Source organism: Neocloeon triangulifer, unplaced genomic scaffold, assembly GCF_031216515.1.
Source record: "Neocloeon triangulifer isolate White Clay Creek 2 clone unplaced genomic scaffold, ASM3121651v1 ptg000001l, whole genome shotgun sequence".
Lineage (NCBI taxonomy): Eukaryota > Metazoa > Arthropoda > Insecta > Ephemeroptera > Baetidae > Neocloeon > Neocloeon triangulifer.
The window spans coordinates 5487556-5511854 of NW_026775544.1; the positions used below are offsets into that span (position 1 = coordinate 5487556).

General features: G+C 35.5%; 1 protein-coding gene across 5 annotated transcripts in view; it reads left to right on the plus strand.

Moving 5' to 3' along the window:
- LOC132201685 (uncharacterized) overlaps nucleotides 1-24299 on the plus strand; it is a 167582-nt gene that overhangs the window by 53587 nt on the left and 89696 nt on the right. The window contains exon 2 of one of the 5 annotated variants that reach the window (XM_059628090.1): nucleotides 8076-8181. The exons of the other annotated variants lie outside the window; for them this stretch is intronic. The gene's annotated coding sequence lies outside the window, so the exon portion shown is untranslated. The remainder of the gene's footprint in view (nucleotides 1-8075; nucleotides 8182-24299) is intronic. 5 annotated transcript variants of the gene reach the window in all.

The window sequence follows — 24299 nt, forward strand, 5'->3', positions numbered from 1 at the left end:
GTTTTTTTATTTTCTTAATTTTTATAATTTTTTTTATTAAATTCTGCCTTGCTCCCAGGCTTTCTAGTAGTGGAATTACTTAAAATATATCAAGAACAAAGTACTCTGAATTTCTTAAGCTAATCAATAGCGATTTAAACAATCTGCAGCTCTCCGCACTTCAAACTCAACTATCCATAAATTTAGGTTTTTTTATTTTCTTAATTTTTATAATTTTTTTTATTAAATTCTGCCCAGCCCCCAGGCTTTTTTCTAGTAGTATAATTACTTCAAATATATCAAGAAGAAAGTACTCTGAATATCTTAAGCTAATCAATAGCGATTTAAACAATCTGCAGCACTCTGCACTTTAAACTCAACTATCCATAAATATAGGTTTTTTTATTTTCTTAATTTTTATAATTTTTTTTATTAAATTCTGCCCAGCCCCCAGGCTTTTTTCTAGTAGTAAAATTACTTCAAATATATCAAGAAGAAAGTACTCTGAATATCTTAAGCTAATCAATAGCGATTTAAACAATCTGCAGCACTCCGCACTTTAAACTCAACTATCCATAAATTTAGGTTTTTTTATTTTTTTAATTTTTATAATTTTTTTTATTAAATTCTGCCTTGCCCCCAGGCTTTCTAGTAGTGGAATTACTTAAAATATATCAAGAACAAAGTACTCTGAATTTCTTAAGCTAATCAATAGCGATTTAAACATTCTGCAGCACTCCGCACTTCAAACTCAACTATCCATAAATTTAGGTTTTTTTATTTTCTTAATTTTTATAATTTTTTTTATTAAATTCTGCCCAGCCCCCAGGCTTTTTTCTAGTAGTAAAATTACTTCAAATATATCAAGAAGAAAGTACTCTGAATATCTTAAGCTAATCAATAGCGATTTAAACAATCTGCAGCACTCTGCACTTTAAACTCAACTATCCATAAATTTAGGTTTTTTTATTTTTTTAATTTTTATAATTTTTTTTATTAAATTCTGCCTAGCCCCCAGGCTTTCTAGTAGTGAAATTACTTAAAATATATCAAGAACAAAGTACTCTGAATTTCTTAAGCTAATCAATAGCGATTTAAACAATCTGCAGCTCTCCGCACTTCAAACTCAACTATCCATAAATATAGGTTTTTTTATTTTCTTAATTTTTATAATTTTTTTTATTAAATTCTGCCTAGCCCCCAGGCTTTCTAGTAGTGAAATTACTTAAAATATATCAAGAACAAAGTACTCTGAATTTCTTAAGCTAATCAATAGCGATTTAAACAATCTGCAGCTCTCCGCACTTCAAACTCAACTATCCATAAATTTAGGTTTTTTAATTTTTTTAATTTTTTTTTATTAAATTCTGCCTAGCCCCCAGGCTTTTTAGTAGTGAAATTACTTAAAATATATCAAGAACAAAGTACTCTGAATTTCTTAAGCTAATCAATAGCGATTTAAACATTCTGCAGCACTCCGCACTTCAAACTCAACTATCCATTAATTTAAATTTTTTTATTTATTTAATTTTTATAATTTTTTTATTAAATTCTGCTTAGCCCCCAGGCTTTCTAGTAGTGAAATTACTTAAAATATATCATGAACAAAGTACTCTGAATTTCTTAAGCTAATCAATAGCGATTTAAACAATCTGCAGCACTCCGCACTTTAAACTCAACTATTCATAAATTTAGGTTTTTTTATTTTCTTAATTTTTATAATTTTTTTTATTAAATTCTGCCTAGCCCCCAGGCTTTCTAGTAGTGAAATTACTTAAAATATATCAAGAACAAAGTACTCTGAATTTCTTAAGCTAATCAATAGCGATTTAAACAATCTGCAGCACTCCGCACTTCAAACTCAACTATCCATAAATTTAGGTTTTTTAATTTTTTAATTTTTATAATTTTTTTTTATTTAATTCTGCCTAGCCCCCAGGCTTTCTAGTAGTGAAATTACTTAAAATATATCAAGAACAAAGTACTCTGAATTTCTTAAGCTAATCAATAGCGATTTAAACAATCTGCAGCACTCCGCACTTCAAACTCAACTATCCATTAATTTAAATTTTTTTATTTATTTAATTTTTATAATTTTTTTATTAAATTCTGCTTAGCCCCCAGGCTTTCTAGTAGTGAAATTACTACTTATTTCTTAAGACAACAAAATGGAATAAATAGTTTAAAAAAACTTCCATATCTAAAAAATAATTATTTTTTGGCTTAACGCTCTATTAAAATATGAAAAATTGCAAAATGATAAATTACTTAACCACAAAATTATGAGTTGATGTCCTAGATACTTTTCAGCCTTAATCAGTCCCCTCTTAATTTTTTAATTTTATAACTCTTGCTTAGCTTTTTCATACAGCTCATGTTTTGGTTTTGATTTTAAATTTCAGGGTAATATAATTCTTAATTGAAAATTAGATTGAACATTCCCATCTTGAAAATGTATACAAATTTTTAATGATTCACCTCCACAAAGTTTTTTTCGTCATTATTGTCATTTTTTGTTTTAAATCGTGCGTATTTATATATAAATGATCACATGTGAATTTCCGTTTACTTTAACTTTTAGCAAAATAAATATGTTATTTGTAACTCCCTTTATGATATAAACATTCTTAATCCTAGGCAAACGCCATGCCAAAATGCGTTAATCTTGTTTAATTTGAATAATGCTCTCTGTTGAAATCTCAATCATGAATTCATATCGTTCTTGATGCTGTTGGGTAATCTATATTTATAAAATAATATAATTTTAATGAACTTTGAATAATCCACCTTTGACGATTTTCAGACGCCGTACCTTTTAAATTGATGGCGTTGCGTGACAATAAAAAGTGATGCCCTGTGCGCGAGAGATGTTTCAAAGGCGCCGACTGAGCGAAGAGAAAAGCTTGTTTTTTTTCTCTCCCCAGTGCTTCCCTTTCTTTCATCTCGTCAAACAGAGCGCGCAACATTTAATGTCCTTTAGAAAATTTCTTTCTTTGAGCGCTTACATATTTTCAGAGCGTAATTAACGATATTTTGCTTGCAGTCCGTCGTCGTGTCGTCAAGTTGACTAATGAGGGCAGAGCGTGTTTTAATTGAAAGAGTAAATCCACTCTCACCTCTTTGATCAGAAAAATTGTTACAGACAAACAAATAAAATCTCTCTAGACTTTTCAATTATCCTTTTGAAGTTATAATTTACCGTGCGAAACTTTCAGTTCTAATCGGTCTTTAATGGTCAAATAATTTTTCTAAATAAAACCGGTGAATGGAGAGGAATTTCGCTCAAAAATTTATCCCGACAGTGGATCTTTGCAAATTGTGTCAATCTGATTCAAATTATGCATGACTCAATAGTCTCAAAATGATTGAAGTTAAATTTTTATTTTCTTATTGAACTGTGTGTATTAATTGTAAGAGATGTCAGATGTCTATAATGTATATTTTCATATGTATTTTTTTTGTTTAATTCTTGATTTTTACTGTTGATTCCTTTTGGCTGTAAGTTGTAAAAATTCTCATTTTTATGAAAAAAAGCTTTTGTAATAAAATTGTGGATTATCAATATCAATTGTAATAGAAAAGGTAAAATTTATATTTTTGATGAAATTTTACCCCGAATATTTGTCCCTTTCCTTTAAAAAAATAAAAATAAAAGAGACTGCTATCACAATTTTATTTTGCATGTGTATGGAAACATGCATTTATTATTCCTCTCACTTCAACACAGTGGTACACTACTTCCGATCCAATCGAATTGATTGTATTGCACTTTTCTGCAGCTGCCTGTGCCAAACAGAGCAAACCGATTTATATCTGGGAATAAAGCGGCGAGCCAATAAATTTGGCACGCGGCCCGTCGATGGGTCTAACAGCGTTTTAATGAGCGCATCACTCCTCCATTAGCGGGAGAGAGAGAGAGCTAGGATATATATTTATTTAAATCCGACGCGCGGCAGCTGTTGAGGCGGACGAGAGGATATATTTTTCAATGAAACGCGCGCGGCCCAACAATGCCCGCTCTCTCGGATTATGAAGCTTTCTCATTTCACTGGATTTTGAATGCGCCCATTGTTTAAGGTTAATTCGCTTACTTTTTTAATCGCCATTCCATGCTTTTGAATACGGATTTCCACGTAGTCAATAATGGTGAAACATTGAAATATTTCATTAATAGAAAAAATTTGAAATTTCTATGCTTTATTGGATGAGATGATTACAGAGTATTCCCTTTATAAAATATTTATGTCAACAATTTGCAATGCAATCATAAAAAAAATCAATTTTAGTACATTATGGAACACATCACTTTTATATAAATGACTAAATGTTCAAACTTTGTAAGAAACAACTCTTGCTAATTTATAATGAAATAACTCGATTACCACGCGAACTAATCAATTTCGAGCGAGTCTCGCAGCCGGTGTTTGAAAAAGGGCGACTGCGAAATGAGCGGGCTGGAAATCGAGTAGCTCATTTGTGCGAGTCCAATTAAACAAACGGCACCTCTCTCGCTGGCGGAGGAGGAGGAACAGATTGGTGTGCGAGGCAGCTGCGATTCTCCGCCACATTTCTCGTCTCCCGAAAAGCGGCGCCTCGAGAAATAAATTTCTTATCATTTGTGCCGCGCGAGAAAGAGAGGCGCAACAGAACACGCAGAAGAAAGTGAGAGAAAGAGAAAAGCGGGCTGATTAATCAGTAGGAGGAACTCGCTGGTTCTTGTTTGTGCAAAAAGGGATGAGCCTTTATGTGCTGTTCGCCGATTATTTCTCCCGCATTGCAGGCACCTCTCCTGCTTCTCCACACCCCGGACGGGTGTGTCGTTTACTTTTTTTTATACACACGCACACACATGCGAGAGAGGGATGGATTTCCACCTCGGGGAAGAGCTTTAATGGCTCTTTCACTGCTGCCCTATTTTTTTTATATTTTATTATTCCGTCCGTTTTACTTTTTTTTATTTTGTGGAAAAAATTTCCAACCCAAAATACCTTCCTACCTGCAGAGAGCAAGGGTTGCTGTAATTACAACATTTCATTATTTGCTCGGCTGCAGCCACGTGCGGAATTTAAATTTCACTTTGCCAGCCGGCGTTGTGTTGTTGTTTCGTGTTATTTCGTACATTGCGAGCCGGCCGAGGTTGTTTACCCACAATCGATTTTTCCGCAAGGAATGCTGCTGCTTTTTGCGTCTCGTCGGTTGTGCAGTTTGGCCTGGCGAAATAATATGTGTGTTTTCCTCGTCGCAGAGGAAGCTACGGAAAAAATAACGTCGGATGATGTGCCACTGGAAAAAAAACCGGCGGCTATAAAATCCGAATCCTGCTATAGCTGGCACGCGCATCGCTTTCGCACGGCGGGCGCATGCAAATTTTTCATATCTGCCGAGGCACAATTGGGGATGAAATAATAATGCTCGGCTGAAGGGCCTTTTTTGAATTTGAGAGCCACCGTTAAAGTCGAAAGCTTTTAACCCGCTTTCCCGCGGTTTATTTCTTTTGTCAAATGAAATCAGCTTGCTTGAAAATCATTTCCATTGTTTTATTTAAACACATAATTATATATTTTAGAAATATTCTGTCTGATAATGCGTTATGAAAATTTCCACAATGTAATACTGTAGATTTATTCACTGAAGTTATATATATAAATAACAAATTTTGGCAAAATGTCTAAATTTTATATATGTTTATCAACAACTTGTTTTATAGTCACGCGCAGAACCGAATTGTTGACCTTGTCAAGCAAAATAAATAATAACAATTCAAAAGTAAATACATTTTAAAATAAACGTTCTTGATATCACCAACAAAAAGATTCTTTTATTATCAAAATGAAAATATATACCTGAATTTATTTATATATAATAAAAAAAAATCGTGTCATTTAATAATTTTTATTGCATATTTAAAAGTATGTTTTTCATTTTTCTTTTAGATTTTTTATTTAAATTTTATTGTATTGTAATTATATTTTAGTCTTTTTAAAGGGTTAATTTTTTAAAATATAAAGCACAAGCTCAAACGGATGTAGAAGATGAGAGGGAAAATTCGACACTTAATATGTTATCAAGCCTTTTTTCTTTATTTGTTTTTACATGCTTAAAAGATGTTAATAATAATAATATCCAAGTGGGAAAAACATTAAATAATAACACATACTTAATGTAACGTTTTAAATTTATTTATTTATTTTGAAATTCGGAATTTTCTTGTTTTCCTCTCTCTTGTTCTGGATTGCCCATCCCGAACTTGTAGGTTAAACTTTCCCCTTCGCAGCAAAAAGCGTCGGTCCGAAATTTATCGTGTCCCCTGCAGCCGGGCGAGGTATGCAACGCGCACGATGGCTGTGCGGAGCGTGAAGCATCCTGCTCCTGAGAGCCATAAAACGGCGAACGACTGCTCTCCGAAGAAGTCTAATTTCAAATTCAAATAAACACCCATAAAACTGTGCCCTTGGTGCATTCAGAGGAGCAAAGAAAGAAAAAAAAACTCATTTGGCCGGGAGAGAAAATGAAATTATGTCGCTGGCAGGCTAATGACACGAGGGCGCACATAAAACTTTATTGTGGAGAAGTGCAGGTAGGAAAGCGATTGCATCAAGTATGAGTTTAAATTGCTATTGGATTGCCGCCCCCGGGGCAAATCTTTTGCCTCGCGACGAGAGAGTTCTCTTATTTACGGCCGCTCAGATAATCGACCTAGTTGCGACTAAATTCCTGCACATTACAACTTGTTCGCCCTTTGTTGGAATATTCCGCGCGCTCGTTAATAATGCCAGCCGGTTCTCTCTCTTTCGGTTGCAAACAAAAGCTAATTTCCAGCAACCGGGCATACTTTTGGGCTCGCTGAATTATTCACGCGCCGCCGAGTTAAAGCCGTGCATTCGCCAAAGCTTTTAGCCCGTTACGGAGACGACCGCACGGATCTCTTGGTTTACTCTTTGCTCGCGCAATGAATATTTTTTTTTATCAGGGGGGAGTTGCGCACACGTACAATTATTCTCTTAACCAACAGTTGCATTCAAATTTCACCAGTTCCCCTTTTACATTTTAGAATAGAATGATAAAAATATGTTTCACCTCTACATTTAGAAAGAGAGATGTGTATAAAAATAAAGGATAAGTTTGAGAATGTTTGAGAGGGCCTTCAACAGTAATTTATAAAAAAGTAATACAACTCATTTAAAGCGGGATTTTACATTTTTCATAAAATTAGTACAACATTTATTTTTTCTTCAAACTATTAATGCGAACTATTTAGTTAATTCTATTTAATTATTTATATTTAAAAGCTTTTTAATAAAAAAGAAACATTTATTTAGTATTGAAAATAAAAATATTTAGTGTCGTTTATATGCTACTTGTCCTTCAGTATTAATCAATATTATATATTGAAAATGAATTGAAGAGAACAGATTTTGCGATTATGCAATTTCTTGATAATTATTGAGGATATTCGTTGAATAAGCCATTTTTTTAATGCATGTAAATAAATTTATTTAGCACACAATTATCTTCCCTTGTTAGCGTTCATCAATGATTGATACCAAAAATCATCTCAGGTTAATTTTAAATTTATTTATTTTAGCAGTAATTTTAAACAAATATTGAAAATATTAAATGATTTTCATATTTTATGATGTTGTAAAACTGTAAAACAACTGTCAACAGTTTGTTATTTAAAAAACGTTAAAACCAACTCCTCGGAAATTCAATTCCACTCCTCGTTTCACAAGCGTTTCCTTGACTCTCTCAACACCGCTGCAAAGCTCACATAGATATATAATTGGAGCAGCATTACATATTTCCATTGTTGTTGTGTTGGGCTTTTTCTTCTGGTGGCGGATTTCGCTCGATGCAGCAGCGTCAGTGCTGCAATTGGCCTCGTTCCCGGCGAAATCCTGCACAATTACCACCGTGTGCGGGCAAACACTCTTTCGCCGCTGCACCACGGCGCCGCCACCATAAATACGTAATTTCGCAAAGTTGCAAACAAAGCGCGCCAGACTCACATAGCGCGCTGCTTAATTATTTATCGCGGCCTAATTAAACCGTAACACGCTGTGCATTATTATGTTAATTGTTCGCGTTTGTTGCAGGTACGTTCTGGAGAGGCGGACCGACTAATTGGCCTTTGTTTTTATTCGACGGACTAATGGAGGCAAAAGTCGGCAACGTGTGATTTCAGCTACCCAGCATTGTTACGTATGTACAGAATTGCTAAACAAATTTTTACCCGCACTTAAAATCACGAGAGTGGTTGAATAAATCGTGAAATATGTTAAAATCAGCTCTATCAGGAAATTCAGTATATTTTTTTTAGCACTCTACTCTGTGAATGACAAGTAAAAAATATCAGCATCATTGTAATTAAATTTCAAAATATTTAATTTTTGGAATTTGCTTTTGATATTATTCATTATAGCGCTTGTTGGATTGTAATTCATAAAAAAAACATATACTCATATGCAGCTCTTTTTTACTGGAGTGTCAGATTTATGAGACATTCAAAATAATTCCATGAGAACATAATATGAGAAAATAAAATATGCAGCCAATTAAAAGGTCAAACAATTAAAATTCTTTCCATTCATTTAAGTTTAAAAAAATTATCTTTCTTTCGGTAATAATTTTAAAAGTAACATTTCATTTATCAAATTATATACTGTGAGTTTTGTACTTCATATTTTTCTTGCCGGATTCAAGACATATTTATAACTCGGAGTTTCTCCATGAAATTTTGCAATAATTTCAAAGAAACCGTCAGACGACATTAAAAACTTTGCACGTTAAAACTGTTTACTTTGGCGCGAGGACTGCGCCCCTCTCCACTTTTGGGAAAGTTGCTTTCGTTTCGGTCGACGCGGCCGCTTTGTTAGTTTGTCGCAACTTTTTTGATAACTTTCTGTGTCGGCGGTGCAGGGCTGAAAAATTATTTCCGAAAGAGATTAAAGCACACGCCACGTATGCACACACAACAGTGGGGCGAGGCGACGTTCGTTGTTTCTTCCTGCACTGCCTGCGCTCCAACTATGCGAAACTCACGCGATCCCTTATTTCGGCTGCACGCGGCGGCACCCGCCGCTAATTATGTGACCCTGTTGTATGCGTGCCGGTGTCAAGCAAATGAGAAGGGAAGTTGAAAACACCCACTGTAAAAGGGCTGCAGTTAAAATTGACACGCTGTCAAGTCGTTTCACTAAAAACCACAGAGGAGAAACGAGTTGCATGGAAATTATGTTCATAAAAACATTTTTCGAAAAGCTCAATTAAACGGGGATGAAAGAGGTGATCAATTTTTACCTAATTTGTTGAAATTTGCAATAAATTTTTATATTCTCCGAAAACTACTTTTTTAAAGTCATATTTGAAATCCTAAAATCAATTCAAATAACGGAATTTGATTAATAAAATTTCTTCTGAAATATTTTTTGAAAAAGAAAAACGATAGAATTAAAGAAATAATATAAAATTTAATTTCAGTACAAAAATATATTAGATACTACCGGTATTAAAATATAGTTATAATATTTGAGATAAAACAAAGTCTTATTATAAATAGGCGCCTATTTCATTAAAAATTGCACAAATCACATACGTTACATAAGTTTCAGCTAGTTAAGCTTGATTTTTAATAAGAAATATTTTTCTTCTAGTCATTCTTATCAATAAGAATCTTATTGATGTTTAAGTGCATATTTAAATAATTCTATTTTCTACAAATACGGGATATAAATGTTTTATTGTGTTATATTATTTTTCCTTTTCTTTTTCGTCGAATACAAAATTTTCCCTACTCAAAATGCACAAAAGGGGGATTTAATTCGTCTGAGAGTGCCGCTTTTCGCGGAGCTATTCACATTCAAATTTATTGTTAGACAAGAAGCAATTTCCTCTGGCCTACCGCGCCTAATCTGTTTTGATAAGGAAACAACTCGCGAAATTTCCGCAAGCCTTCATTATGCCAAAGAAAGCTTATATTTCGCTCTCCATATTGAGCTGCTAATGAAGGCCTCGCATAAAAGCTGATGCTCTTTCGCTTCCCCTCTCCCTGCAACCCCGGCAGTAAAACAATAAGTGTGCGAAAGCGGCGCACGATGTACGTTTTGATTGCGACAATAAAAATTCAGCGTGGCGCTAAAACGGCAATAAAAGCACAGGGACGACAGTCACCATGTTAGATGATGGTGAAACACCGCCGAAATCATCGTTTGTGCATCAACTAGAAGAGAATGAAACGCACAAGAAAGGGCACTGTTGATCGATTGGCGAAAAATTGCCTCCCGGCGGACACGAGCTAGTAATTTCTGCCATCGCCTTTCATACTTTTTTTGCCCTCTTGTAAGCCGCCGGGCAAGAAGATAAAAAGTTGAGAAAAAAACAGTGAATTGTTAAATGGGTGTTATAATAAATAGCAAAAATTATTAAAATGAAAGTTTTCATCAATTCTAATGTATTTCCTGCATTGTATATAAATTTCCGACTCCTGTATTTTCGGCATTTTTTTGTATGTTCGTACTTTTTATATTGATTCATGATAAAAAGCCATTCATTCTGATTTATAAAAATTTGTGATGGACATTGCACCCTGAATAATTAAGCGATTAATATAAATCAATCTTCTCACTTATGGGAAACAAAGTTCTTTCATATTTGTAAGAAATCTCTGAGGAAGAATTTATAATTATTAAAACCACTTTATTTCTGGTCCAGAATCCGACGATTTCAACCTGTTGATCTGACAAAAGTTAATTTTGATTTAATTACAAGTTTCTCAGCCTCTCAAGAGGTTATGGCAGCAGCGTTTATAGACGCCGAATCTCGTGCCGTCAAATTTATTTGCCAAGGCGACTGAACGTGAACAAACAGACAAACAGAGCAAACTAAATTTGATCTCAATTCTGCGGAAACTCTTTTGGCAGAGGCAAAAAAATAACAGAAAATTCCATCGGCCGGAGCGGCATTGCCGGCGAGATGTTTATCTTGGGGCACATATTTACATGACTCTCTCTCGGTGTGCGCAATGCAGACCTTCCGTATAATTCTGGCAAAATACACTCGCACACACGTGACACGGCCTCTGCTCTTTTGTGTGAAATTGCGTGCCAGCCGAGTGAAGAAAACACGTGCGCCGCCGCAATTTCAGCAAAAGCAATTATCATAATTATTGGTCGTTTGAAGTTTCCACGCCTGCACCTGCAATTACGACCAACTTTTCATCTCTCTCTCACTTGTGATGATTTTCCGCCGAGTTGGAGTTGCAAAGAAAAAATATAGCAGTGTCGCGCGCGTCTGCCGACGGAAGCGACCGAGAGTGTGGAGCGCGTTTAATTATTTTTCCTCAAACGAGAGAACTTGCAGTGAAATTTTCCTTTGTGAGTAAATTGAGCACAGTAATGACTGCTGTCGAGCGTGGAGAGAGGAGAGAATTTTTGAAATCAACTCGCAGCAAAATGTTTAAACTGTTTGCTCATTAGAGAGATTTTTTGCGAAGCAAAACGTTTGTCTCTGTTGAGGAAAGTGGTGTTTACTTTTTTTCAACTTTGTGTCAAAGGATCTTTTTGGAATTGATCCATATAATTGGGTCTACGTGCTCTACTATCTAAATATAACACTACTTATTTTCTTATTTCATAGGAAAGGGCGCTTTTTTCTTTTGGAAAATTTGGTTTGGTTTATTTACTTGAAAAATAAAATACAATACACACATTTTACAAAAAATTCAAATCAATTATTCAAATATTTCTGCACCTACATTAATGTTCATCAATACGATTGCACATATTTTTACTTTTTTTTTTAAATTTCTTTTTGATGTTTTCTTAAAAGAACATGTTTGTTAGCTCATCAGGTAAATCACTGGACAGCTGAAAGCCGCTTTGCATGATTGATTAAAAAAAAAAATCCTAGAATTTTTTTAAATGGTTTCATCTTTAAAAACATACCTAATCAGAATTACAGTCTCTGTAGTTTATCAGCTTATTTGGGTCTAATGAATTTTCACATTGGGGGTGAAGTTATTAAAAAAGTCCTGCTCAAGTTTAAGCCTTTAGTATAGGGACAGTGTGTAATAATTTGCATTGGTGGCGAATCTCACAGCTGGAGAATTAGTTTTGGCGAGAGCAGTTTCGTTCTGGGAGCAACTTGCTCTTTCTCCTCTCGCTCGAAAGCAAGTCCCTCGAACTAATTGGCCGTAATTTTGAATTATAGACTCCGCTCTCTGGTGCGTTTGCACCCTCGTCGTTGTACCTCTCTACCGAAAACCCTTTAGCTCGAAAGTGAACGCCGCCGCATTCATATCGCCCCGACGGAAAATGGTAATTACAAAAGTTGCCGTTCCTCTCTTTCATTAAGTCGAGTTGAAAAATTAATATCTGGGTCTGAGCGCCACCGCCCTTATTTACGAGGCCCGTAACCCCCGCAGCATGCACGTACAGTTTGCACCAGGTGTTGTTTAACGTGCAGAAATCTTATTAGGCCGCTCGGCAATCATGACACCAACCGACGAGTTCTCTTTTCCACTCTCTCCAACATCTTAAACGACGCTTCCTTTTTTGTTTGCCCAGAAAACAAAATTAAACTGAGGCCACACCTGTTCTTCTTAATCAAAAATTTGCCTTATCAGATTTTGTTTCAATAAAATTTATGGAAATTCCATCTGATATTTAAGGGACAAAAAAAATTAGCTTTGATTTTTTTAGTCCAGGACACATTTAAGTGCTTAATAGATTTTAATTGATTTGAGCTAATATTAGACTGAAATGAAACATTGAATTAGAAATCATCAGGATACTGAATTATATTGATTTCATCTCTGTTTGAAGTAAGGAATCAAGTTTTTAAGGGAAGATAACTTTCAGAAAATTGAATAATTTCCATAATTGAAATTTCTTTCATTTTTATAAGAATTCGGAATATCAAAAATTATTTATTTTTTGATAATTTTAAATAAATGTACCAAATTGCAAAAAAAAAATGAAGTTGACGATATTGAAATAGTATTACATATTATTAAAACATTTTTGTAATTTAATTATATTAAATTTAATTACAAATTATGATACTTTTTTCATTTACAGATTTTTTTGGTTTTTTATTTTACTTGTCTTATAAAAAGTAAAAATTCATATTGATGAGCATTTTATACATACTATGTGGGAATCAATTATTCCATTTTTTGTGTGGGTTCAGATGGATATTATTTTAATTTATAAGGTAACTGAAATACCAAAGAACAAAGTACACTCAAGGAAACACTAGGTTGTGATAATGTTAATAAATATGGCAAAGTGAAAAAAGCTGTTCATTTGCCATTTGTCAGCATTGGCTAGAAAAGCAAAACTCTCAAACCCATTTGGTGGTTGCGCAATCGTTTCGTCTGCGTTTACCAAACGTATATAGTGGTTGTAAACAAAGCGCAAACACATCACGAAATTGTCGTGTGTAATGCCGTACGTGTAATACAATAAAAATATTTTGCGAAAACACACAAAAGCCACAGCGGCGTCTCTGGGGCATGAAAGCCATTTTGCGTCGAATTCGCGGGTGCGGCCGCAACTTTTGTTTACACGAATATAGTTTTCCATGCGATTACTGCGCCGTTCGCAAATACGACCCTGCTAACAGGCAATTTTCCGCGATTATATTCAACGACGGCACAAGCATTTGCCACAGGCTCTCTGCGATGGATGCAGCAATAAAGCAGAAAAAGTTAGTCGTAAAATTGTAATTTTATTGGGCGCGTTTTTATCATCGAACCAACAAGCCATCAAACGGCGGCTTTATCAGGCAAAATTAATGCTCTTCCAATCACAAAAATAGCAAAATTTATCTCACGAAAGGGGAAACGTTAAATTTTTACACGCACTGCCCCATAAATAACGGAGCCAGCAGTTTTGTGTTTTTATCTCTCTCGCTGGCGTTTCCCGACCTGACATCTCAATGTCCGACATTCCGGCCTGTCCTCGCTTTCTCTCTCTCTCTCTTTTATTGCATTTCATTTTATCTTTTTTTTCTGCCCGTCCGTCCGTCTTTTTAATTCCTCTTTTAGCCGGCCGATTTATTTTCTCACTCATTGGAACTCAATTTGTTGGGATCACTCCTGTTACACATTACTTCTTTCGCCGTGTGTTTTTATTTTGTTAGCGCCGGGCGTGCTTTTTCTTCGTTCCCTCTCTCTCTTCTGTTTTAGTCCCGCCACGATCCCAGTTGATCCTTATGATCCCTTGTTTTTCGTTATTTATTTATCCTGGCCGCAGCCGAGAGAGAAAGAAAGAGCTCTCGTGCACAACACCAGATACACAACGAGAACCGAAATAGAGAGGTGAAAAATGGGTCCTGATTAATCCGCCCAGAGCAGCCACCGCAGCGCATATTGATTTTTTCACATCTGTACCTGCAACTCACCGCCGGTTTTTGCATGTGAATCGAGGAGTGCGGAAACAAAATCAAACATACCTAAAGGAGAATATTAGAAAAAAATTGAAATAGCAAAAAAGCATCAAACTTAATTGACGTAAAGGTTGAATGAAGTATTTCTTTAAATGCAATATTGAAAAAAGTAAATTAATAATTTTTCATATACATGCGAAATTAAAACCCTAGAGAGATAAGCTAAAAAGGTATATTAACAACAGAGTTGGTTATAATTATTTGAAATAATTTTTAGTAGAAATTTAGCAAAATTAATAAAGAATATCATATCTCCAATTGAATTAATTTCAAATTTTAAAACTTATATGTATTACTGTAGTAAAGAAATTCCTCCAATTGGTTATCATTTCTAAAATAAAAAAAATGTAAAATGCGTTTATATTTCTTAAACCATACTTACGTTTGGGTTATTATTCATTGGCTCCACCTTAAAAAATGTGTATCTCATATTCTGGATTATGCTTCCAAACTTATACTTTTGGCATTTAATGCCAAAGTTATGTTAAAAAATTTTCTAATCGATCCATCTGCCTGCTCGTCACCTTTAGCAAAGTTTACATGTTTTCATAATAAGAAATTTCGTTTCGCTCTATTCATTTTTTTCCCTTCCTTTCTCGCGTCTCGCCCTCGAGCATCCCCCGCAGCATTCGCACGCATCTTCTCCTTATCTGCCGATAAAGCATGCACGCCCGAATTTGTATATACGTGCATTTGTTGAGTCCCATCTCGCGACAAACGCGCGTACCGCGACCATGTACGTGCTGCAAACACTCGCCAATAAATAATAAAATTGAAGAGAAGCCGGTTGCCTATGTGTGTGAATAGGAACGGGGTGCCCCCTCCATGCAACTTCCATGCATTGAACGCGTGTACTTTTGCAATAGAAAGGGGGCGCCTGGGTTGATTTATTAAGGGCACGGTCGGTTTGATCGGCGCGAATTATTGCTGCACTCTTTGGTAGGGGGTGCCTTACCTTCTTGGTCTTATTACACGCGAATGGGACCTCTCATGAATAACAACATCCAAACGTGATTTACACTCATGGACGTGGAATTGAATTTATTATGTTGGCTATGAATTCAGTTGAGATGAACAAAGAGTATAAAGGGAGTAGAAATTGCGTAAGTCGTTGAAGTGAATCGAAAATTTTCGAAAATTTCAAGTGCTAAAGAAATGGATATTATTCATAAAAAATAAAAATTTACTTTGCGAAAAAAAAATAAGAATGAAGAAAATAATGTTATTTCTATACCTCTCTCGTTTATGAGTAAAAATGGAATATTATTTTTTATACTCTGATGGAAAAACAAACCAGAGGCTAAAAACACTTGAGTGTTGTGTACTGCATTTTTAATTCCAGTCGGGTGCAGGAATCACCGTGCAGAAAATCATAACTGCAGAGCAAACACCAGGGCAGAACCGTGAATGCACTTTAAAAGTCCCTCTGGTGGAATTTCATCTCATGCTCAGCGCACCGGAAATATTTCGCTAGGCTAATGACTACATAGTCGGAGTCACCGAGTCAGCAGGTGAATGTACGGCTTCGCTCATAAGTATAATACTGACATAATATTAACCATGCTACTATAACCTCTGTCAATGGCTTCTATTAACGATTACGGACAGAAAAAGCATTACTTTTAGTAGTTTTAGTTACGCGAGAATGAAACGGTTTTTAGAATTAAGAATTTATATCAGGAAGAATTTGAAATAGTATATTGTCAGTAATAAAACACTAGTAAATAAAATTGATTACACTTACATTAAATTTACTGTTATTAATTTGTTTACAGTTTATTCATAATTATTTATATTTTAATTTTAAATATTTTTATTGAAATTTATGTTAATTTATTTATTTTTATTTCTTTAAATAAGAATCAAATCGATGTAGATGTTTTTTTTAAAGATGTATTCAATTTATGCAATTGTTTGTAAGCAATTCAAAGTTGAATAAATATTTTTGCTGCTTTTCAATGTTCAGGTAAATCTCAAATGAAAATTCAATATCACTTTATTTCATCATCTTTTAATGAAAATTAACTGTAAAAGTAAATTTTTATTGCAAAATTGCAAGTTAAATACAATATTATTATCCAAATTTAATTATACCATAAAATAAAAACTAAGAAAAGAATCGAGTTCGGTCAGAATTTTCCAATTCCAGCTCAGCTTAATCAAATAAAAACGATTTGTGAAAATAGAATGGAGGTTTTCATCTAAAAAGGGCTGCCCAATTTATTCTGCTAACCTAAAAGAGAATGACCAATTAAGTCGCATTCAGAGAGAACTTTTCCCTCTCCTCGCAAACTGCCAGGAAAAAAGTACACCCTCCAATGAATGGAATCATTTTGCCCACGCTTGTTTACGGACGACAATGGGATCGACCTTTTATTCAAATTGTAAAAGCGAAATGGGAGCGCCGCTGCCCGCAGGTGCCGCTGCCGCTTTCGTGTTGAGCAAATTTGCGTTTCTCTCATCACGTTTGCGGCCGCGGGACACGCGGTGTTGTGTATGCGTTTAAAGTGGACAAAATCGGGCATTAGTCATGTGGCGAGTCGCCTGCGAGAGAAGCGTGCCGTTCTGAAACTAATTAAACTTCAAAGAGTTTATGAAAAAATCTTCATCCTCAGAGCGAAAAAAAAATGTTGGAGATTTCATCTCAACCACCTTCAAATTATTTTGAGCATTTTTTCCTTCTCCACTTCTGGAGCGGTTTAATCAAGGTGGTTTCCTCTCTTCTTTATCTATTCCCACCACCCTCGCACTTTTTACTTCTCTTTTTCTCTTTCCACGCGAGTGGCTCCATTGAAGGCGGCAGAAGAAGTTGGGAAATGATGTGGCCTATTCGGGCGACGCTTTTTTCAAAAGAAAAGTAGAAGAAGAAGTCATTTCTATTGAGGCCAACGACATCAGCATTGGGAGAAAGTAAACTGCGCTTTTTTCGTGGGCGATGCACCTACGGAGTGAGCGGCTTTGGAGGGAAGTTAAGGCGGAATGAATTGGCGATTGGAGCCAGTGGTGCCAGGGGAGCCTATTTTTATCTATCGCCATACGTCCTTTGACATCTGCGAAGAGGTAGACGTTTTTTTCAGCCGCCAATACAAAATGTAAGATTTTATTTTGATTGAATTTACTACAAATATAATGAGTCAATATTGAGAAGAATAAAAAACATTTTCGGCTTGGAATTATTAAATTTTCAACTCGCGTAAATTCAGATGACATAAGAAAAATTTTAAGTACAAAATAAAAAAAATGATAAATGTTTTTTGGTTTGTTACCAGTATCGTAATTACTTCCAATTAGCCAAAAACAATTTAAAAAGGAAAAAAATTAATAAATATATAAAGATTAAATAATGAACTATGCTATTTATCAATTTAAGACAAAGCGTAAAATACGGAAACAAAATCATGTTTAATATATTAGTTATAAAATGTTGAATTTTTTTTCTATCAAAAAGAAGCTTAGTTTGAATTCTTAATCAATTAAAATGATGATACAACATTTCACTTTTTAGATAATCAAATTGTTCTCTTAATCAATTTTTCCTCATTCTCAGTTGTAAGTAAAAAGACATCTCCGAAACCATTAATAAAGCGCGAGAGTCTCTGTTTTCTGTTTGTTTCCCAAGAGCAACAAACCTCATCTCATTGTCAGTCAGGACTGCGGGGACGCAAAAGACGTGAATAATTACTTTCTATTCAGACACGTGTGTGCGGATTAGTGGCGGAAATTGCGGTGGGCACCGAGCTGTGCTCAAGGGTGTGGCTCGCTCTCGTCTTGCCTGCGACGTCGGGCCGCTCTATCTCGCTGGCCGCTTTCTATTAAAATATTTAAATTAATTTTCGTCGTCATCATCCTTGGTGCGTCCGTCTCCTCTCGGCTGCGCAACTTGGCGCTCTCTAATTTGCAAACAAATTAAACTTGCGCGGCTCTTTTTATACTCGCACAGAGCAGAGACAGCGAATGCGAAATTTATTAGAGAGAGAAGAAAGTAGTGCCTTTGAAATTCCTACACGAATTTTATACATTCCTCTCGGCAGCAACGAAAATTGCATGCGTCACGCGGCAGATTTTTGCCGACCCTTCAACATTTTTTTCCACCCAAAACTCGAAAACACATAAACGAATTTTCAAATGAAAAACAATTTTGCGTGGTAATTAGCAATTAAAATTAATGAAAATGTGGCGCTTTGTGTTTTGTTTTTCGTGTTGAATTTCGTGAATTTTGCATGAAGAGCGCAATGATGCGAGAGAGAACAATACAACGGGGGTGACCACCCTTGAAATGATGCTGGTCGGGGGTGGGGGGAGGACGCATGTGGCAAATAGCCTTTCTGCCCCCGTGTGATAAATGAAATTGCAGCCGCTTGTGACTCACATAATATGCGATTTTCCGCAGAGAGCCAGAAAGAGAAGCTGCAATTAAAAGCAAATCATTCACTTTTCGGTCTGGGGGAATAAGCGCGGTTGTCTTTGAGTGATTGATTGACACGTCTACTACAAATGATACTTTACAACTTAAGCCCGAATTATGGAACTCCCTGCAGAAATCTTTAAAAATTTATATAAAATACAACAAACAATAATGCGAACAAAATTACCACATTAATAAAATTTTGTTGCATTTTAAATATAGATGCAAACAAATGAAAAATTTTCAAGGGGTCAAAAGAGATGTCTGACCCATCCGCAGCCTGTTTAATAAAAACAAAATGTGCTATTTTTCATGCTCTCATTGCTATTCGTTCACAACTAGTGCAAAAAGTGGACTGAAGGGGAACTAAAATAACGTAATAATTGACATTCCTTTCCCTTCATTAAGGTAATTATTTTTTAATGAGAGTTTTAAATATGGTTCATAGAATCGATTTCTATAATTATTTACCACTTTAATTAATGATCTGAAATGTTCTGTAATTTATGTTCAAACTTTTTTCAAATTCTTGCTCGAAATATGAAGCAATTGAAATTATTATTTTTAACTTCAATAAAATTAATTATGTCAATTTTAGCCTCTCCATTTAGAAAAGTGCCTAGTATTAAATTAAAAAAATAAAAATGAACTTACATTTAGAAGAAATTCAATTTAGCTTCTCCATGTTAAAAGCTCGCTTTTTGTTTCTTTAATAACGAGAATCTTGTATAATATCTAAATCATTTTGCCTTTTCAACTCTCATTTTTCAATATTGCATATTATTGCTTTCTCATGAGAGGAAAAAAGCAGATCAAAACAAAGGTTCTGAACGCAGCAGCAGTTATTAAATTTTCACTCGCACATTTTTCATCGCCATATTTCTCTGGTCGGGTCGACGCGGAAAAGCTCCTTCGCCCATTCTTTTTCAACTTCTCTCCTCAGCATGTGATAAAAGCATCATCTCTTCTCCAGGGCGGCGTTTTTAATCAGCGACTCTCTTTACATTGTCACTTTTATTACGTCTTATGCGCAATTTATGAGCAAATAATCCTTTTTCCGACCGGCGGCGTCGGTCGCTCTCCTTTTAAATAAAATCCAGGGGCGGCGTATTTACATTCGGGGGGTGGATTAGAGCGAGCGATGCCCTCGGGGGGATGTAAAAAACTTTGCAAGACCCATCTGGCACCGAAATTGTGGTCTCGGCGTGCGTGTGTGCACTGCTACTCCCACACATACATACATACTCTCTCTGTGCGCAATCAATAATTTTCAATTCGGTCCTCTCAGATAAATGAATGAATATGACCAGGGGCGGTTTTATCTTTCCAACTCAGATGCAGCGGCCGGCTGCCAATTGGTACCATTCCTCGCTCTATCGCCATCATTAAAATGTTTCAATCAATCTCGGAGAGGGCTCTCGGCTCCAATATCAAATAGAAATCGGACAGAGGATGAATTGAACTGATTTTCATTGTCTGCTCTTACGTTTGGAAAAGTGTATAAAAATAGTATTTTAATTAAAATTTGAAACCACTAGAGGAAAAATGTACAAAATATTTGCATTTTTTTTTAATAAACAAGAGTCTTATTTAACTGCAAATTTCCTTACATGTTTAATTATAGAAATGCTATATAAAAATGTCAGCTTTAAAAACGATGGAAAATTATTCAATTAAAGAGACGATAAAAATGACTTACTTTTCACATACAATTAGTTCTCGGAGTCCCCCTTTTAGTTGGTCAAGTTGAATTAATTTTTTTTAAATGTAAAATGTAAATAAACATAACATTTCTTTAATAGATTCCAGACTCCAATTAGCTAATCATTTTACTGCAAAAAGGGAACAAATTGGATTGATTTGGTTCTTGTTCTTATCAATTTTATTTTCTTTCCAAACCACGGTCTTAAACATGGAATAAATCCACTTTATTTCTCTCAAAGTCAATCAGCCTGGATATAGATTTGCGAGAATGTCATAAAAATAGCTCTTTAAACTTTTTCATGCGACTTTCCTTCCATCATCCTCAGTCAGTTTTAGCACTAAAGTTTTCATCAGCTTTGCAACAATCGAAGGGCAATGTGGTGACGAAGAGAACTTTTCCATCTTTATTTTGCCAAGCCGCAAAGTTGGGTCGGCCAGACCAGGCTCTCTCACTGGAAAACAAAAAAGGAGATAAGCCTTTTACTTATTGGCAGGGGCAAATTGGCGCAACTCGGCGTGGTATTCAGCAGTGCGGCTGATTTCCTCTCTCGGGCCGGCGGCGGCAGAGCTAGAGGAATAAGGCAGAAGGTTCTCTCTCTCCGCTCTAATAACTGGTCAGGCCAAATCCCTTCTTCCATTCTCTGTGGAATCGCGTTTCGCGCCCCACGGCCCTTGTTAAGCTGCCGCGCCCCGGATTAAACTTACTTTTGTGCACGCGAAAATTAAAAATTACGCTCGCTGGCAAAATGGGCCGACAAGTCGACAACTGCTGTTACCACATCGTTATATTGAAAATTTATTCAAATTAAAAGTAAATACACACACGAGATTCGCCGCGGGGTGCGAACGCCAAAGCCGACTGGGTGCGCGCCAGAGTGATTTATTGTTTCATTTCTCGGCTGCACTGCACGCTCTCGACACTTGTCCGCACCGAATTCCCGTGGCTATTCGGCAACGAGTTTAAATAATGGTCGTCGCTGCGTTTCGTGCAATGGCCATTGGAAAAGGGGTGGATAATTTCAAAAGCAAAATATCGTTGCCATGGACCATTTTGTGGGGTTATTTTTGTGCGGAATAAAAGTTTAATCACACGGGGAAGTCATCAGCATTATGGTGTCAATCGACAGACAATGCAAACAATTACTGCATATTACAAAACAAAAATGTAGCTTTTGTTCATGCTTTAGAATAATATAGCATCGTCCCCTGTATGAATTATACATAATAAGTCTAAAAATTTGTGTATTTAATTTTAATTTACAGATTTTTTGATAAATCAATTTAGAAAAATATTTATTTTAAAGTTACTTAATAAGAAAATATATTACTTAGCAATTTACATTATCTCAGAACCATGCAAACAACCTGGGTTCAGAAATTCATTTTTGATATTATTAAATTGAAAGAAAAATATTTTTTTTTATAGTAAAGGGATACATTGAAATTTTTAATGAAAAATATTTGATTTGTAAATAAACTTTCTTTCTTGTAGGTTAGATTTTCTCCCAGATAATTTAAAAAATACAAAAGCAGTCACAGCAACAATTACAAAACTTTAAAAAAGACTGAAGGCTGAGAACGAGAAAATGACTTGTTGCGAGATGATAAAGGAATGGAATTCTTATTAAATTTAACTGAATTGACGGACTATTATAAAATGTTGAATGAAACTAGTGGAATTCATTAAATCATCAGTCTAAGTGTCAAAACTCTCTAATCAAAGTGCAAACCTGCCAGATTAATATTTATTTCCAATCTGTTGGTGAACGAACGAACGTCACCTTGCGAAAATTGAATTCGGGCCGTGATTAAATCGGTTCGCGTTTCTCTCGCGCGCGGCAGTCGGCGGAGCAAATTAATAAGGCGCACCAGCTTCGCCTCGAGTGCAAGACAAAGAGCGGCACTGTGTCGCAATTACTAATTTTGAGCGCTCTCATCTGCTGCTCGAAGCGAAAGAGAAAGAGACGGCGGCGCCTGACGTCGCGCGCGCGTGTCGCAAAGTCGTACCCGTTTTGTGACAAAGGGAAAAACCTTTGTGCTATATACATGCCCGAGTGTTACGGACTAAACGTGAAATTGCACGTCACTCAGAAACTGCTTTTGTTTCTCGCATAAATTAATTAGAATGTATGAAAACGAATTGATTTGGGAAAATTTGTGCTTAATTTAACTGTCACGGCTTCAATACCACAAAACGTGCACTAATTTAATTTTAATTAATAGAAGATGTAATTAATAAGGGTTGGGTCACTCAAATTAAAAAGCTCATTAGGCAGTGATGGTTATAAAATAAAATTAAGAACATTAGGCAAATTTCGCTTTTGGTCTTGGAAGATGCTATAAAATGAAATAAAATACCATACTCGGATTAAATTAAAACAGATCCCGTTTCTTGCAAAACAAAAATTAACAAATTTTATAGAGCTATATTATCATGATCAACTATGATCATAAATTAGTTGGGAAATTAGGTCTGGTGGTAATAAACACATTTTGCAATCAATCAAGATCAGCCAAAATATACAATTGTGCGAAATAACTTTTCTTTGAAAGTTCTTTGAAATTATTTTCTAAAAATTCCCCTAATTGCAGTTGCAGATAATCAAATAATATTTTGGTGAATTTAAAATCTGTTAAAAAGTATTTTTAAAAACATTCATAAATCCAGTTAAATGTATACCTCAAAAGATAGCAACCGGCATTTTTCAATACATAATCTAAGAGCGTCAGTTTCCTGAATGCAAGTAGAAGAATTTCTACTAAAGAAGCTTTTCTATTTGGAAAAAATAGATCCGCCGATTGGCGATTGAAAGTTTCCATTCGTCAGCTAAAGGCGGAATCGCAATCTGATTTCTCTCGGTGGCTCCGAGCTCTTCTCGCTCCAGATGGCAAATCTCTTCAGAGAGTGTTTCTGCAGCGTCGGCAGCTTTTCCTGTTTGGCGACAAATCCGAGACCGTTTTTGCTTGCCAGTGTGTGTGTGCAGCTGCACATTTTGCAGTGTGCATAAATTGTGCCGAGAGCTCTTAATCCGAATTAAATTGGCTGGCGAGGCATTGTGAAATTTAAGCTGCCTCTAGAGTGTTCCCAACCAACCCAACCACCTTAATATTAACAAGACAGCACACGGGCTTGATTATTGTCAACAAAGTAGCAAACAAGCTGCCTGGCAAACACGCGGAAAATTGAATTTGGATCATGAGAGAGTGAGAGACACCGTCGCACACACGCCAAAATTGCTGAGTATCGGCTCACGCCTCACGGCTGCAAGATTCGCATCACAGATAAAATTACATCAGGCAATCTGTTTACATATAAACTATCTTCTCAAGCTTGCGAAATTTGTGGCATAAACACGCTTGTAAAGAACTTGGATTATATTTTAATTGAAATTACTATTTTTGTTAGAATTAAAATTTGACGAAATAGATGAAAAATATTTCACCAATGTTTAGGTTCCACTCAAGCCTTGATTATCAACAAAGTAATCGCAGGTATGGCGGTGTTTCGCGATTTCTTAACTCTTTGATCAGCCTGTAAAGTCACGTCAAATTAAATACAAATAAGCCTTCTGTAATTGGATTTTTGAACGTTCTTGACGACTCAAACACAGTAAAAACCTCTAAAAAAATCACTTTTATGACTATGAGCAGGGTTTTTTTTAATGATTTTATTGATATCCATTGAAAATATTTGCAATTTATAACTTTTTCTGAAAAAAACACCCTTCCCGCCTCACCTGGGGTCACCACATGACTTTACCGC